This window comes from Mirounga leonina, unplaced genomic scaffold, assembly GCF_011800145.1.
Source record: "Mirounga leonina isolate KUSES-001 unplaced genomic scaffold, KU_Mleo_1.0 Mir_125, whole genome shotgun sequence".
NCBI lineage: Eukaryota > Metazoa > Chordata > Mammalia > Carnivora > Phocidae > Mirounga > Mirounga leonina.
Window position 1 is genome coordinate 73272674 of NW_023270305.1, and position 14401 is coordinate 73287074.

The 14401-nt window shown below is 38.0% G+C and overlaps 1 pseudogene; it reads left to right on the forward strand.

The window, feature by feature from the left end:
* The first annotated feature begins 765 nt into the window (after nucleotides 1–765).
* LOC118007579 lies at nucleotides 766–11673 on the forward strand (annotated as a pseudogene).
* Nucleotides 11674–14401: the final 2728 nt, after the last annotated feature.

Genomic DNA, 14401 nt, shown 5'->3' on the forward strand with positions numbered 1-14401 from the left:
TGGGGCCATTAATTCTACCCTGTAACAAAGAGCAAGACAAATAACAAAATAGCAAATAGCACCAATCAACCTCAGAATTCCTGCAAGAATCTGGATGGAGATTCAGAATTTTTTTTTAACATAACACTCCAGGGAACCATGCCAAAGGATCAGAGTGGACAAGTTGGAATCTTTCAGTCATTCGTAGTTTTCCATAGTCTTCCCCTTTCTATTTTAATGAGCCAATCGCATCACAGGAGAGTGACACCTCAAGAAGATGACTTTGAGCCACTCTTATCAGGGAGCCTGATGTGTGCGTCCTAGAGCCACACACGTGTAACCCTGGATCTGGCTTACTGCTGTGAAGATGGCGATTCATGGGAAGCGAAGCCAATGCAGGAGACTACCCTGACTGTGTGTGCTCATGAGAGGCAAAAAGGCAGAGATGAGTGCAGGAAGCCAGGAAGTAGCAAAAAGCAGAAGCTGATGTCAGAATTTGCGATGTAGGGAACTAGAAACAGAGAAGAGCCTTTGGCAAGAAAAGTATATAAGACTACTTTAACTTCAGGTATGGGACATTGTTTGCTTCAGCAACAGACTCCTCTGCATTTTGCCTTGGAAACAGCCAGAAAGAAAAGCTTGGGCATAGGAAGAAACACCTGGGATAGAGATGTGCGTCTAGGCTGCCATCTTGCAGGCAGGTGTGCAACCTCGAGGTAAGTGAGGCTGTGAGGGAGAGAGCCGACGCGGGGAAAGTGGATATGGGGCCGGGACTGAGTCAGGAGGATGCCCGCAGGTAAGTGGCGGGTAGAGGAAGACAGCTAAATGAAACACAGTAGAGGGTTTTCTGAGGAGTATACGTTTGCTGAGAAATAAAAAATGTAACCAAAGAGGTGCCTTCAGCGATTATAGAGGCAGAGTGATTAAAAGTGCCAACAGTGGCAAAATCATTTACTGGATTTGACCACACTGAGGTCATCGGTGATTGTAGAATGAAACTCTTGGGTCTCTTTCCACCTCCATTTCAGACAAGCTTCTTCCCATTTTCTGCGATGGAACAAATCTCACGATCAATAATAATCACCTCCCTGCACTAGATCCTCAGACCTCTTCTCATCTAGCCTCTCATCAGCATTTGACAATGTTGACCACTTTCCTTTGCTTAATTCCTCTCTTTTCTGGGATTTTGATGTGCAAGCTACTCTTTGTTTTCTATTAACTCCAAAACTGCTCTTCTGTCTCCTCTCCCTGGCTGTTGTCAAAGTTGCTCGAAGATTTATGCTTGTCCCTCTTCACTTCTCACTTTATATTCCCTCTCTGATCCCACCTGCATCTGTGATTTCAATGACCAATGAAATAGTAACAACTCCCCATAGTCAGTCCCAGTATCTCTGTTGAGTCCATACACTTAGCTGGTTACTTGACTTTCATTTGAACGTCTCAAAAGTCCCTCTCAACTCAGCATTTCCAAAACCAAATTCAAGTTATCTTCCTCTCAAGCCAGACTGTGCATGCTCCAGTCTTCTACCTCTGTTCCACAGCTTAGGAGTGGGAGCACTGTCCGTTCTGCTATGCAATCTGGAAGCCTCTGCTTTCTCCTCATATCCATTCTATCACCAAGTCCTGCTAATGTAACTTCTTCAGTACTTTTCTCCCCCTCTGCTACCACCACATTGGTTTAAGCTACCCTCCTCTATCACTATCTCTATTGAGATGACTTTATTACTAATTTTGCTATTTTAAACATTGCTCTGAAGTTCTTTGATGTATCTCACATTGACAAATGAAGTTTTATGTTCTGTGCCCTTGAAATTGGCTGCACTTGGGACTGCCCTGACCAATAAAGTCTCATTAAAGTAGCCCTGTGTTACTTTAGAGTTGGGTCATTAAAGGCAGGCAGCTTTATCTTGCTTGCTAGAATGCTCATATTGGAGCCCTGAGATGCTCAGATCACCATGCTCTCAGGAAGTCAAGCCACGTGGAGGGGGCCACATGTAGGCATTTTGGTTGGCAGTTCTATTTTTTGCGCTATCTCAGCCAAAGCCTAGACAAGTGAGCGATCAAGTCATTTAGATGATTCCAGACCCTTCACTCCCAGTTTTTAGTCTTCCCAGCAAAGGTCCTAAGCATCATGGAACAGTGGCAAGTAATGCCTGTTCTCCCTCTGCCTTCTGCTCTCTCCATCTCCCACCTCCACCCCAACTGTACAAGTTGCAGAAGCACTAAATCAATCAGCATAATCAAAGATTGTTCTAGGAGATGAAAGGTACAGCAAAGGGAATATAGTCAATGGCATCATGATAACAGCATTGTATGGTGTCAGATGTGGTGAGCGTAGCCCAATATACAGACTTGTCCAATCCCTATGCTGTGCACTGAAACTTATGTAATAGTGAGTGTCAACTATACTTCCATAAAAAAAAGGCTGAGAAATTTAGGGGTAATTTGTTGAGCAGGAATAGCAACTGAAACACTGATATATCCCATCTATGTCTGCACATTGCTACTTTGTTCTTGACACTGCAGAGCCAGAGTAATCTCCCTACTTAAAACTGTTCAGTCGGGTCCCACTGCTCTTAGGCTAAAGATGGAAATTCTTTTGTTTTTTTTAAGATTTATTTATTTATTTTAGAGAAAGAGAGAGAGCACGTTGAGTGCACAAGTGGGAGGGGTGGGAGAGGGAGAGAGAATCCTCAAGCAGACTCCCTGCTGAGCGCAAAGCCCGACACAGGGCTCAATCCCAGGACCCCAAGATTGTGACCTGAGCCAGAATCAAGAGTCAGCCACTTAACTGAGTCACCCAGGTGCCTCTAAAGATGGAAATTCCTAATGTGACCTCAAGGATTGAGCAGGCGTCTCCACCCTCATCTTGTAGCACACACACAACCTTTGTCCTCTGATTTCAGTTCTCTGTGTCCCCCACCCTCCTTCCTGCCATGGTGCTCTGCTCCATTTCCTTTGCCTGCTCTACTCTTCCCCCGCCTCTTCCCTGAAAAGGGCCATTCATGCTGCAGGTCACACAGCAGTCATGCTTCCTCAGGGAGACCTCCCTTGGCTGCACAACTCTAGGTCACATTTCCTCATTGCATGCTTTCACTGACCCCCATTCCTCTTGGCATGACAGTTCCCACTGTCAGAGAGTTTGCACTTTATTTGGAAGGTAATAGGAAGCCACTGAATGATTTTGAGCGGGTAAATGACAATGAGATGTAAAATATATCCAAGCAAGAAGCATGGATACATTTTACATATTTTGTTGTGGTTGTTTGTTTTTGTTTTTGGTAAATATCGCATTAGTTTCTGTTTCCTGCATTAGACTGTCAGCTCAACATGTCAACAGACCATGTCTGTTTCTGCTCCCAGGAGTATTCTTGCTGCTTTGCATGGATCTTCGGTTTTTAATTCATGTAACACTGAGTATACACTTGGGAGGATGAATGAACAAACCTTGGGGGTTTAATTACAAGGTCAACATTTTTAACCCTTATGGTTTATGGCACAGCTTTAGGTTATGGGGAGGGTAAAGAGATGAAGTAATAAGTCTGTTCTTCAGGAAATTACAGTCTGCTTGGGGAGAGATGCATAACTAGGATACGTACATCACTACCTCTGATGGTTGAGCATCTATTGTAAGACAGACACCATGCTACGTGCTTTATATCAACTATGGTATTTATTCTTCACCACTCCTATTTTATAGATCAGAGAACCAAACCTCAGGCAGGGTTTGAACCAAAGACTGATTCTAAAAACTAGGCTGAACACATGAGATTTTTCTTGGTAGAAAATATTTTAAGAACAGCAGTGGGAAATAAAGTAGATTGAATCTGATCTTCAGGCTAAGGAATTTTGAGTTTATTCTGTAAATAGTGGTTGATCTACTAAAAGATTTTGAGCAGGAGACTGCTGTAATCAAAATTGATTTTTCAGTACCATGACAGAGCATCTGGTGTTGGACTAGCCTTCTTACCACAAATAACTAGAGGAATGGACAATGCTTATTAAAAATTCATCCAGACTTTGGACGGCAGGCACTGTATACCTTGAAAGAAGGAAAGCTATTTAGGTAACTCCCACATTGCCTGAGATTTTTGCTTGCAGGCACTTTCTGAACTGTAGTGCAGGGCAGGGAGCACAAGCATTACTGTGGTCATCCTTAGTTGATAAGACAGTGATCTGAGTTTGGAGATGTCTTTTGGAGATGTCTTGATGGGGAAAGAATACCAGAGAAAAGGGAACTATACAGAGAAGCACCAGAAGTCCTTTTGGGGATTTGGCTAAATACGAAGCTGCACACACACACAGTTTGAACAAAGAACATCTATTGAAGCTGTGAGCTAAAAATGAGATCCAAATCTCTGTGAGAGGTAGGAGATATTTAAGTTTTTATCAGCCAAGCCAAAGTGGAGAGACCTTGCTGAAACTGAGTAGTAAGTAGATCTAGTCCACCATGGGTAAAGGCTAATCTAGACCCACCCAAAGAAGCTTTATAATAAGCTTTCAAAGGATCAAGTGGATCCACAAGTAAATTACTTCTTACTAGAACAATAGTCACAATTCAAGGAAAATAACAAAATCCAGACACAAAACAGCATAGCATCCCAAATATCCAACATAAAATAAAAAAAATCACAAAACATTCAGAAAATCAGGAAAATGTGACCCCCAAACCAAGAGAAATAGAAACAAATATGAGAGAGATGCTGGAATTAGCAGACAATGATTTTTAAAATAGCTATTTTAATTACTTTCAAGCTTTAAAAAAATGTGACCATAGTAAGGACCAAATAGGACATCTAAAGAAGGAAATGGCAATGAAAAGGTTAAAAAAAAAAAAAAAACCCAATGGAAATCCTATAACTAAAAAAAAAAAAAAAAAAACCCGAAAAACCAATACCTGCCATGAAAAAGTCTTTCAGTGGGCTTAACAGTAGATTGAATCATGCAGAAGAAAAAAATCAGGGAACTTGAAGACAGGGTAATAGGAACAGAGACTATAGCATAGAAAAAGGAAGAAAAGGTGGAAAAAAAGAAAGAAAAGAGATTCAGGGACTTGTGGGACAATAAGAGTCTAACACAACATCAAAAGTCTCAGAAGGAAGAAAGAGATTTAAATACAAAAAATATTTAATGAAATAATCATGAGAACATTTCAAAATTGGGATGAAAAAAAAATTCCAGAATTCTAAGAAGTTCACCAACCACAGACAGAATAAATACAAAGCAATGGCATGCATAATCAAATTGCTGAAAACCAGTGATACAGAGAAAATTTAAGCCAGAGGGGAGGAAAATATATTACCTATAGCAGAATGATAAAAATGATTGCTGTGTTGTCAGAAACAGTGCAAGCCAAAAATAATGAAACAACATCTGTAAAATGCTGAAAGAAAAAAAAAACCACTTAACCCAGAATTTTATATCCATTGAAAATATCTTTTAAAAAGGAAGGTATGTGTTGTGGTGAGTGCTGTGAATTGTGTAAGACTGATGAACCACAGACCTGTACCTCTGAAACAAATAATACATTATATGTTAATAATAAAAAAGGAAGGTGAAATAAAAAATATTTGTATGCAAAGCAAAACTGAGAAAATGTATTACCAACAAACCTTCGTGAAAAGGCAGGTTAAAGGCAGTTCTTCAGGGTAAAGGAATGTGATCCCAGGTGGAAACAAATTACACGAGGGAACGAAGAGAGTAAAACATGGTAAATATGTGGGGAATATGTTTGATAGTGGATTTAAGACATAATTTACTGTTTAGAGGTGCCTGGGTGGCTCACTGGATTAAGCGTCTGCCTTCAGCTCGGGGTGTGATCTCAGGGTCCTGGGATCGAGCCCCACATTGGGCTCTCTGCTCAGCTCTCTCCCTCTCCCTCTGTGTTCTCTCTTTCACTCTCTCTCAAATAAATAAATAAAATCTTAAAAAAAGACATAATTTACTGTTTAAAGTAAAAAGTAACTAACCATGTATTGTAGGGCCTTAATACGTGTACAAGTAATATATATCACAACAATAGCCTAAAGGGGGAGATAAAACATATTGCTTTAATGACTTTAATGTTCTTTCATTTTATTTACATGGTCTGAACTACTGGAAGGTAGACTATGAAAAGTTAAAATGCATCTTGTAAATCCTAGGAACCTGTAGCAATAATAAAAATAAACAGGTTGAGATAATAAGCCAATGGGGAAAAAATGCAATATTAAAATAATTAATCCAAAGGATGCCAGAAAATGATGAATAAAGAATAATAAATAGGAAACAAACAGCACAATGATAGACACAAACCCAATATTAATATTTACATTAAAATATTTACTTTGCTAATTAAAGACAGAAATTGTTAGACTGGGTAATAAATAATAAATAATACCAGTACTAATAATACAAGTTTCTGGTGTCATTCAGATAATACTCGGCTACTTACTAAGTAAGTCAAGTCATGGTGGCACTTATCATTTTACACAGTGCCTCTCTTGAAGAAGAAAATCTCTCTGCTAACAATGCTTTTGATTTCTTCCACAGCAAATAGAACTTACAAATTCAAAACTAATCTTCTGTAATTCAATTCTGCAAATATTTGAAACAAATTAGGAACGTTTATAATTCCATGTAGTTACCACATCTGTTTTGAAATAATGTTTCAGAGTAATGAGAATGTATAAAACAAAGCATTTGGCTATGGAAACATTGGAAAAACAAACAAATTTAAAGGATGTTGTAAATTCTAGATCTTTATCTGATAAAGTTAATCACTTTGAGTACGACCTGAATAAACATTCACAGTGGATTCAATAATATGAAGCTAGTAACGGGATAAAGAAAGGTTTATGGAGAGGGGAGGAAAGTAATGGGAATTCAGTTCACTGTGTGCATGAAGCAAATACAACACAGACATGTGAGTGTCTAAGATATCCTTAATATTACCAATGAGTAGGATCCCAATCCACTCAAGATAAAGTAAATTATACTACAGAATCATAGGATTTTAGAGCAGTTAAAAGAAACGAAAGTAAATGGACTAAATCCCCCAATTAAAAACAGAAAGTATCAGTCGGGATTATTAAAGCAAAGCCCAAGCATATGGTGTTTACAAGGCACATAGCCAGTAAAAAGACACAAGTAAAATGAAAGTGGGAAGTATGCCATGTAAACTCTATCAGAAAGCTGGAGTGGCTATATTAATATCAGACAATGTAGATTTTTAGGACAAGGAGTACTGCCAAAGAAAGAGACATTTCATAATGTTAAAAAAAAGCAATTCATCAAAAAAGTAATAATTATAAAGCATATGCACCCAATAAAAGAGTTTCAGAACACAGTAAATAAAAATTGCCAGAGCTGAAGTGAAAAATCACCAAATCCACAATCATAGCTGGAAATTGCTTTGATTTTCTTTCAGGAATATACTCTTAACCTTAAAACAGATCCAAAACACCCCCAACCTCTTTATGATATAAAAAACTCAGTAAACACAAGTGATTGACCCAAACTAACTGATGTTTACAACACTTCACCCAATAACCACAGAATATTCTTTTCAAGTGCATATGGACCATTCACCATGATAAACTATATTCTGCATCATAAAACGAGTCTCAACACTTTAAAAGTATTAAAATCATACAGAGTGAACTATCTGACCAAGAGAGAATGAAATTGGAATTCAATAACAAATAGGTGTCTGAAAAATTCCTAAATTATTTGGATATCAAATAATGCACTTTTATATAATCAATGGGTCAAAGAAAAAGTTATAAGAGAAATTAGACAATACAGGGAACAGAATGTGTGCACATGTGTATGTGTGTTTATATGTATATATTTGTGTGACAAAATTAAAGCAGTGCTTAGAGAGAAATACATAGCTCTGATTTATAATATTCATGAGTTATAATAGAAGAGAGGAAAGGATTAAAATCAGTGACCTAAACATCTATCTTAAGGAAGACAGGAAAAGAACAACATTGAACAACATAGGATTGACCTGCCTGGGTCCATTTATACATAACTTTTTTGTGATAAATACAGTATAGTACTGTAAATGTATTATCTCTAACTCCTGCATTGTTCAAGGGTCAGCTGGAATCAAACCCGAACTTTATACTTCAAGGTAAAAAGCTGAATATTTTCTCCTTAAGAACAAGCAAGATACCTACTCTTCCCATTTCTATTCAGTATTATACTAGAGGCCCTAGGCTGTATAATAAGACAAGAGATAAAAGACATAAATACTGGAAAGGAAAAATAAAATTATCTCTGTTTCCCAAAGAAATAAGTCTGTATGCGAAAAAAATCACTCAAAGGAATCTAAAACATAAAAGCTTCTAGGGCTAATAAGTGAATTTACAAGGTCATAAGATGCAAGATCAATATATGGAAATACTTGTTTTTCTATACCAACAACGAGTAGTTAGAAAATAAAAATTTTTTAAAGAATATGATTAACAATATGTGTAAAACCTCTACATTTCAAACTATAAAACATTGGTGAGAGAAATTAAAGTAGATATAAATAAATGAAGAGATATAGAACATGTTTATGGGCTGAAAGTCTAAATAATTCTAAAATGTCAATTCCCTTCAAACTGATCTACTGATACAATGTAATTCCAATCAAAATTCTGGAAGATTTTTTTTTTTCTTTTGCAGAAATTGCCAACCTGATTCTATAACTTATATAAAACCATAAGGAACCTAGAATAAGCCAAAATAATTTTGAAGAAGAAAAAGTTGGAAGACTCATAATACCTGATTTTAGCACTCACTATAAAGCTATGGTAATCAAGACTGTGTAATACCAGCATAAAGATAGACAAACAAATGAATGATGAAATAGAGAGTCCAGAAATAGGCCTACAAGTATATAGTTTTGACTAAGACCTTAAATTACTTTATTGAGAAAAAGATTGTTTTAAGAAATAGGAATATAAGAGCTACATATCTCTATAAGAAATCTACCTAGGGGCGCCTGGGTGGCTCAGTTGGTTGGGCGACTGCCTTCGGCTCAGGTCATGATCCTGGAGTCCCTGGATCGAGTATCACATCGGGCTCCCTGCTCGGCAGGGAGCCTGCTTCTCCCTCTGACCCTCCCCCCTCATGTGCTCTCTCTCTCTCTTATTCTCTCTGTCTCAAATAAATAAATAAAATCTTTAAAAAAAAAAAAAGAAATCTACCTAGATTCATATTTACATTACATAAAAATCTTAATTTAAAATGGATTAGAGATTAAAGGTAAAAATTAAAAATACAATACCCCTGTAAGAAAACAGAAAAAAATTCACTTCACAATCTTGGAGTAAAAAAAGATCTCTCAAAAAGGACGCTAAAAGCCTTAACTTAGAAAGAAAAAATATGTATTCAACTTCATCAAAATGAAAAACTTCTGCCCATGAATATTTACACAGCATCATTATTTATAATAACTCAAAATGGAAACAACCCAGTGGCCCATCACCTGGTGAATGGCAAACAAAATGTGGTCTGTCCCTATGATGGAATACTACTCAGCAGTAAGAACAAGTGAAGTTCTGATACACAGTAAACATGGGAGGGCCTCCCAAACATCCTACTAAGTGGAGGAAGTCAGACACAAAGACCACAGAGTGTGTTTCCCCTTGCATGAAATGTCTACAGCAGGCCAATCTACAGAGACAGAATGCAGATGTGTTTGCCTGGCACCAAGAATGGGAAGAGTGGTTCACTCTAAGTGGGCCTTCAACTGTCTTGTTGCAGTGGTGGGGATGTCCTAAAACTGGATTATGATGGTGGTTGCACAACTTGCTAACTTCACGAAAAATCATTTGATTGTACACTTAAAATAAGTGAATTTTGTGGAATTTAATTTTGAAATGGGTTACACATACTCACTGTAAACATTTTAAAAGGTACCTTCCATTTCTATCTTTTGTACTGTCCTTTCATTTCTTTCTTCCAACTCATTGTACAATTTTGAATGATTTTCAACAACTGTATTGAGTCATAATTTAACACATTTAAAAAAAAACAATGACTTTGGGGGTAAACAAAAAAGATGTTGATAACAATGGAATATAAATATCAAATAAATAAATAACAAATGTTTGAGCAAGAGATCTGAAAGACTTCTGTGATTAAAATCTCTAAATCTGTAAAACTTTTTTTATAATTTTAGGTTTTTTTCTTTTTTATTGTTAGTCACCATACAGTACATCATTAGTTTTTGATGTTGTGTTCCAAGATTCATTTTTTGCATATAACACCCAGTGCTCCATGCAATACTTTTCTAAAAAGCACAGAAGAGGACTTAAATACATGGAATGGCATACCAAGCATCTGGAAAAGGACCCTCATCATTGTAAAGACAGCCATTATCACTAAATCAATCCATAAACCAAATCAAAATTCTGAAGACTTTACAAAATGAAACCTAGAAACTTGACTCTAAAATTTATCTTTCCCTATCAAATACACACATATATTAAATAGAAAGTTACTGGTCTAATAATTGACAAATAGAACAACAGGGGAAAAATAAAACTTTCCATAAGAAGATTCAAGCCGGGAAACAGGTTCAAATATCAAAAATTCCAAGGTGTGAGTACTTGATAGGCATCAAAGGACAAGAGTTCATCAGTCAGATTCAAGCCAGTTACCCTCATCTACTTGAACAGCTGTTATCTACTTCAGACAACACAGAAGATGAAAATGAAAATGTTGAATCACCAATTGTCCACCTGAAGAAAACCGTTCAGAAGACGCAGTCATGATGAACACCCCCGTGGTGAAGGCCGCCTTGGAGATGGGCTTCAGTAGAAGCCTGGTGAGGCAGACGGTGCAGAGTAAGATCCTGACCACTGGGGAGAATTACAGAACCGTTAACAATATTGTGTCTGATTTTACTTCACGTGGAAGACGAAATAAAGGAAGAGGAGAAAGAAAGAGCAGCTGAGAACAGAGAATCAGACGACGTATCATTGATCCAGAAGAACAGAATGGTGCTTTTCCAGCATTTGACTTAAGTGCTCCCAATCCTGGATAGTCTGCTAACTGCCGGAGTGATTAGTGAGCAAGAACACAGTGTGATTAAGCAGAAGGCACGGACGTCTCTGCAAGCAAGAGAGCTGATTGATACTGTGTTAGTAAAGGGAAGCTTTGCGGTCACCATATTTAAAAACTCTCTACAAGAAACGGACCCCGTGTTATACGAGCGTTTCTTTGTGCAACAGGACATAAAGTATATCCCCCCGGAAAATGTCTCAGATTTACCAGTGGAAGAGCAGTTGAGGAGGCTGCAGGAAGAGAGGACGTGTAAAGTGTGCATGGACAAAGAAGGTTCCATAGTGTTCATTCCTTGTGGCCACCTGGTCGTGTGCAGAGACTGCGCCCCGTCTCTACGAAGATGTCCTATCTGCAGGGGCGCAGTCAAGGGCACAGTGCATACGTTTCTTTCATGAGGAAGATCCCAAACTTTGTCTACACTTTAAAATTAATGGATTACGTGTATTGTAATTTTGACTACTATGCTGGTTGGTTTCCTTAAGATATTTATCTATTTGCAACTCAGAACTGTTTGATATAAATATATATCTAAACGCTGTGAGCCGTGTGTACCTAAGAGAGAGTGAGAACGATAGGCTTTTGTTCATGTGAACAAAGAGACAGAACTACAGGCACAATACTAAATCAGAATTTCCGCACTACTGAACTCACAAGTGAATGAAGCTTTCAGAATTTTAAATACTTTGGAGTCGTATTAAGAAACAGGAGCATGGATTATCTGCCTTTCTTGATCCAAATCCTGTATGTAGAAGGTCTTGATATTTGTTGAATGACTTTTTGGGGACCTGGTGGTTTTGTAAAGAATTCTGTGATGAACATTTTAATAAAGCCATAAAATTAAAAAAAAAATGAGGACTCATTGAATTTGATTTTACCGCCAACCCAGTAAAAACAAACTTAAAGTATAGGTTCAAGTTAAGTAGACAGGGAAGAGGATGTGGCACACTTCTAAACCCGGTGCCTGTTTTCATGTCACATTGGGATGCCCTGAGTACGGCAACGTCTCTGTCAACCTTGTCCAGGTGTATCCCACATCCAAGCTAAGGGCCCAAATGTGGGATGAGCCGGGGAGCACCTGACAGGGGAATGGGTGGGGTGTGTTGACAGCTTTTACCTGCCTGCGGAGTCTCCAGGAGGTATTTGGATCTCTGGGTCTTTTCCCAGGAATGGTAAAACCCTAGCCAAATGAGCCTGGGATCAGGAACGTGCTGGCAAAATACCTTTATCCCTTATTGGGGCAGCCAACTTGGCCTCCTCTGTACCCTTTCAGAATCCAGTTCATAGACCTGGAATCATGGACAGATCCAGCTTAGTTGTGGCCACTCTTAGAGAACCATTTGGATCCAGCAAATAATAAATACATACCTATATACTTCTGCTCATACTGGAAGACAGTGTTAAGAAAATGAATAGGCAAGGTACAGAACAGGAAAAATATTCACAAAAATTTACATTTGAAAAAGTTCTTTTATCCAGAAAAATAAATATATATATCCAAAATAGATGTATGTTCCTTATGACCCCACAGTTCCATTTCTAGGTATATGTTCAAGAGAAAAGAGAACAAATATTCACAAATAGACTTGTACAAGAATATTTTTAGCTGCCTTTTTTTCACAGTATCCCTGAATTAGAAATAATTCAAAGTCTGTCAACATGAGAACAAATTGATATAAATCCATAAAATGAACTATTATTCAGCAGCAAATAAGCATGAACTACTTGAAACCCATAGCAATATGGATGAACCTCAGAACCCTTATGCTAAGTTAAAGAAGGCATGCACAAAAGAGTACGGAATATTTGTTTTTACTTATATGAAGTTCTAGAGTAGGCAAGTGGAATCTATGGTGACAGAAATCTGAACAGTGATTTCCATCAGAGGGTGAGGAGGTGGGAGTGGTGGAAATTGCCTGAGGTGATATGGTAGCCAACCTCCAAGATGGCCCTTGATGATTTCTCCCCAATATTCACAATGTTGTATAATTCCCTCTCACATGGTACCAGGCTTGGCCTGTAATAGAATAAAGCAAAAGTGAAGGCATGGTATGCTTCTTCTGAGATTAGGTTACAGACATCATAGCTTCAGCCTTATATTCCTATTCTCTCTCTCTCTCTCAATCTTCCTCCTTCTCTCTCATTCTCTCCAGTACTCTGGATCATGTCACGAACATCCCTATGGAGAGGCCAACATGGTAAGGACCCAAACCTCTTGCCAACAACTGAGTGAGTTTAGAAGTGCATCCTCCAGGTCCAGTCAAGTCCCCAGAGACTGTGGTCCTGGCCCCCGGCTTGACTGAAGCCTTAGGATAGATGCTGAGCCAGAACCACCCAGTTAAGCCACTCCCAGACTCCTGACCCTCAGAAACCACGTGAGATAATAAAACAGAAAGCTTGTTGTTTTACATTGCTAAGTTTTGGGGGATAATGGGTTATTTAGCAAGACATAACTAGTATTGGTGGGCATAGGGGAGCTTTCAGGGGTAACAGAAATGTTCTATATCTTGATTGAGGTGTCAGTTATACAGGTTTATGTATATGCTAAAAAAACCCATAGTGCTATACTCTTAATATCTGTGAATTTATATAAATTGTAACTCAAGACAATATATTGTCTATATAAAAACATTTAGGTTTAAGAAGTTTCTTAAATATCCAACACTCAGGCACAGTCTTGGGAAGGTGTGAACCTTTTGGCAGACACCAGAGACAACTGAGTAGTAGATACTGTTGCTTCTAATGGCTTCCACCATACTTTGTAATATCTGAGCAGACTCTTCAGGTCTTTCCTATGGCTGGCAGTTTGGGTGGTTAGAACGTCCCTGTGAATAGGTGCCCAATATGAAAGTATAATTCTCAAATTGTTAAAATCATAATTCTCATAGGAGTAGGTAGTATCTGTCAAAATTTAATTAATGGGGGAAACAACAGGACATCAGACTAATTTCGTAAATTTATGAGAAACTGGAATGTTGAGATAATATTGCTGAGTTGGTTACAAAATTGCTTAAACCATGTCTGTTATGTTATCTTATATGTCAGACAGGAACCAAAAACTCATCTGACTTATCAGTTTTCTGCAAACTAATCTCTAACTTTGCAGAATTGCAAAGTAGCTGAGCTCTAACCAATTTTGAGTCAAAATTACATTTTTTTGTGTGTGAGAAAATGATGATTTCCAGACTGGCTTGTTAAAAAATGTCCTACTCTTTTTTACATTATTTTCAATATACCTTAAACACAAGTAAGCCTTTTGTTGATTTCAGATTGAGGATCTCCAACTTATTTTTGTCTTTTGTCTTTGGTGTTCCTTAGAATGAATGTGTTGGGAAAACCAGTCGGCTAAGCAGAGGGTATGCAGGAAATAAGAGGAGGC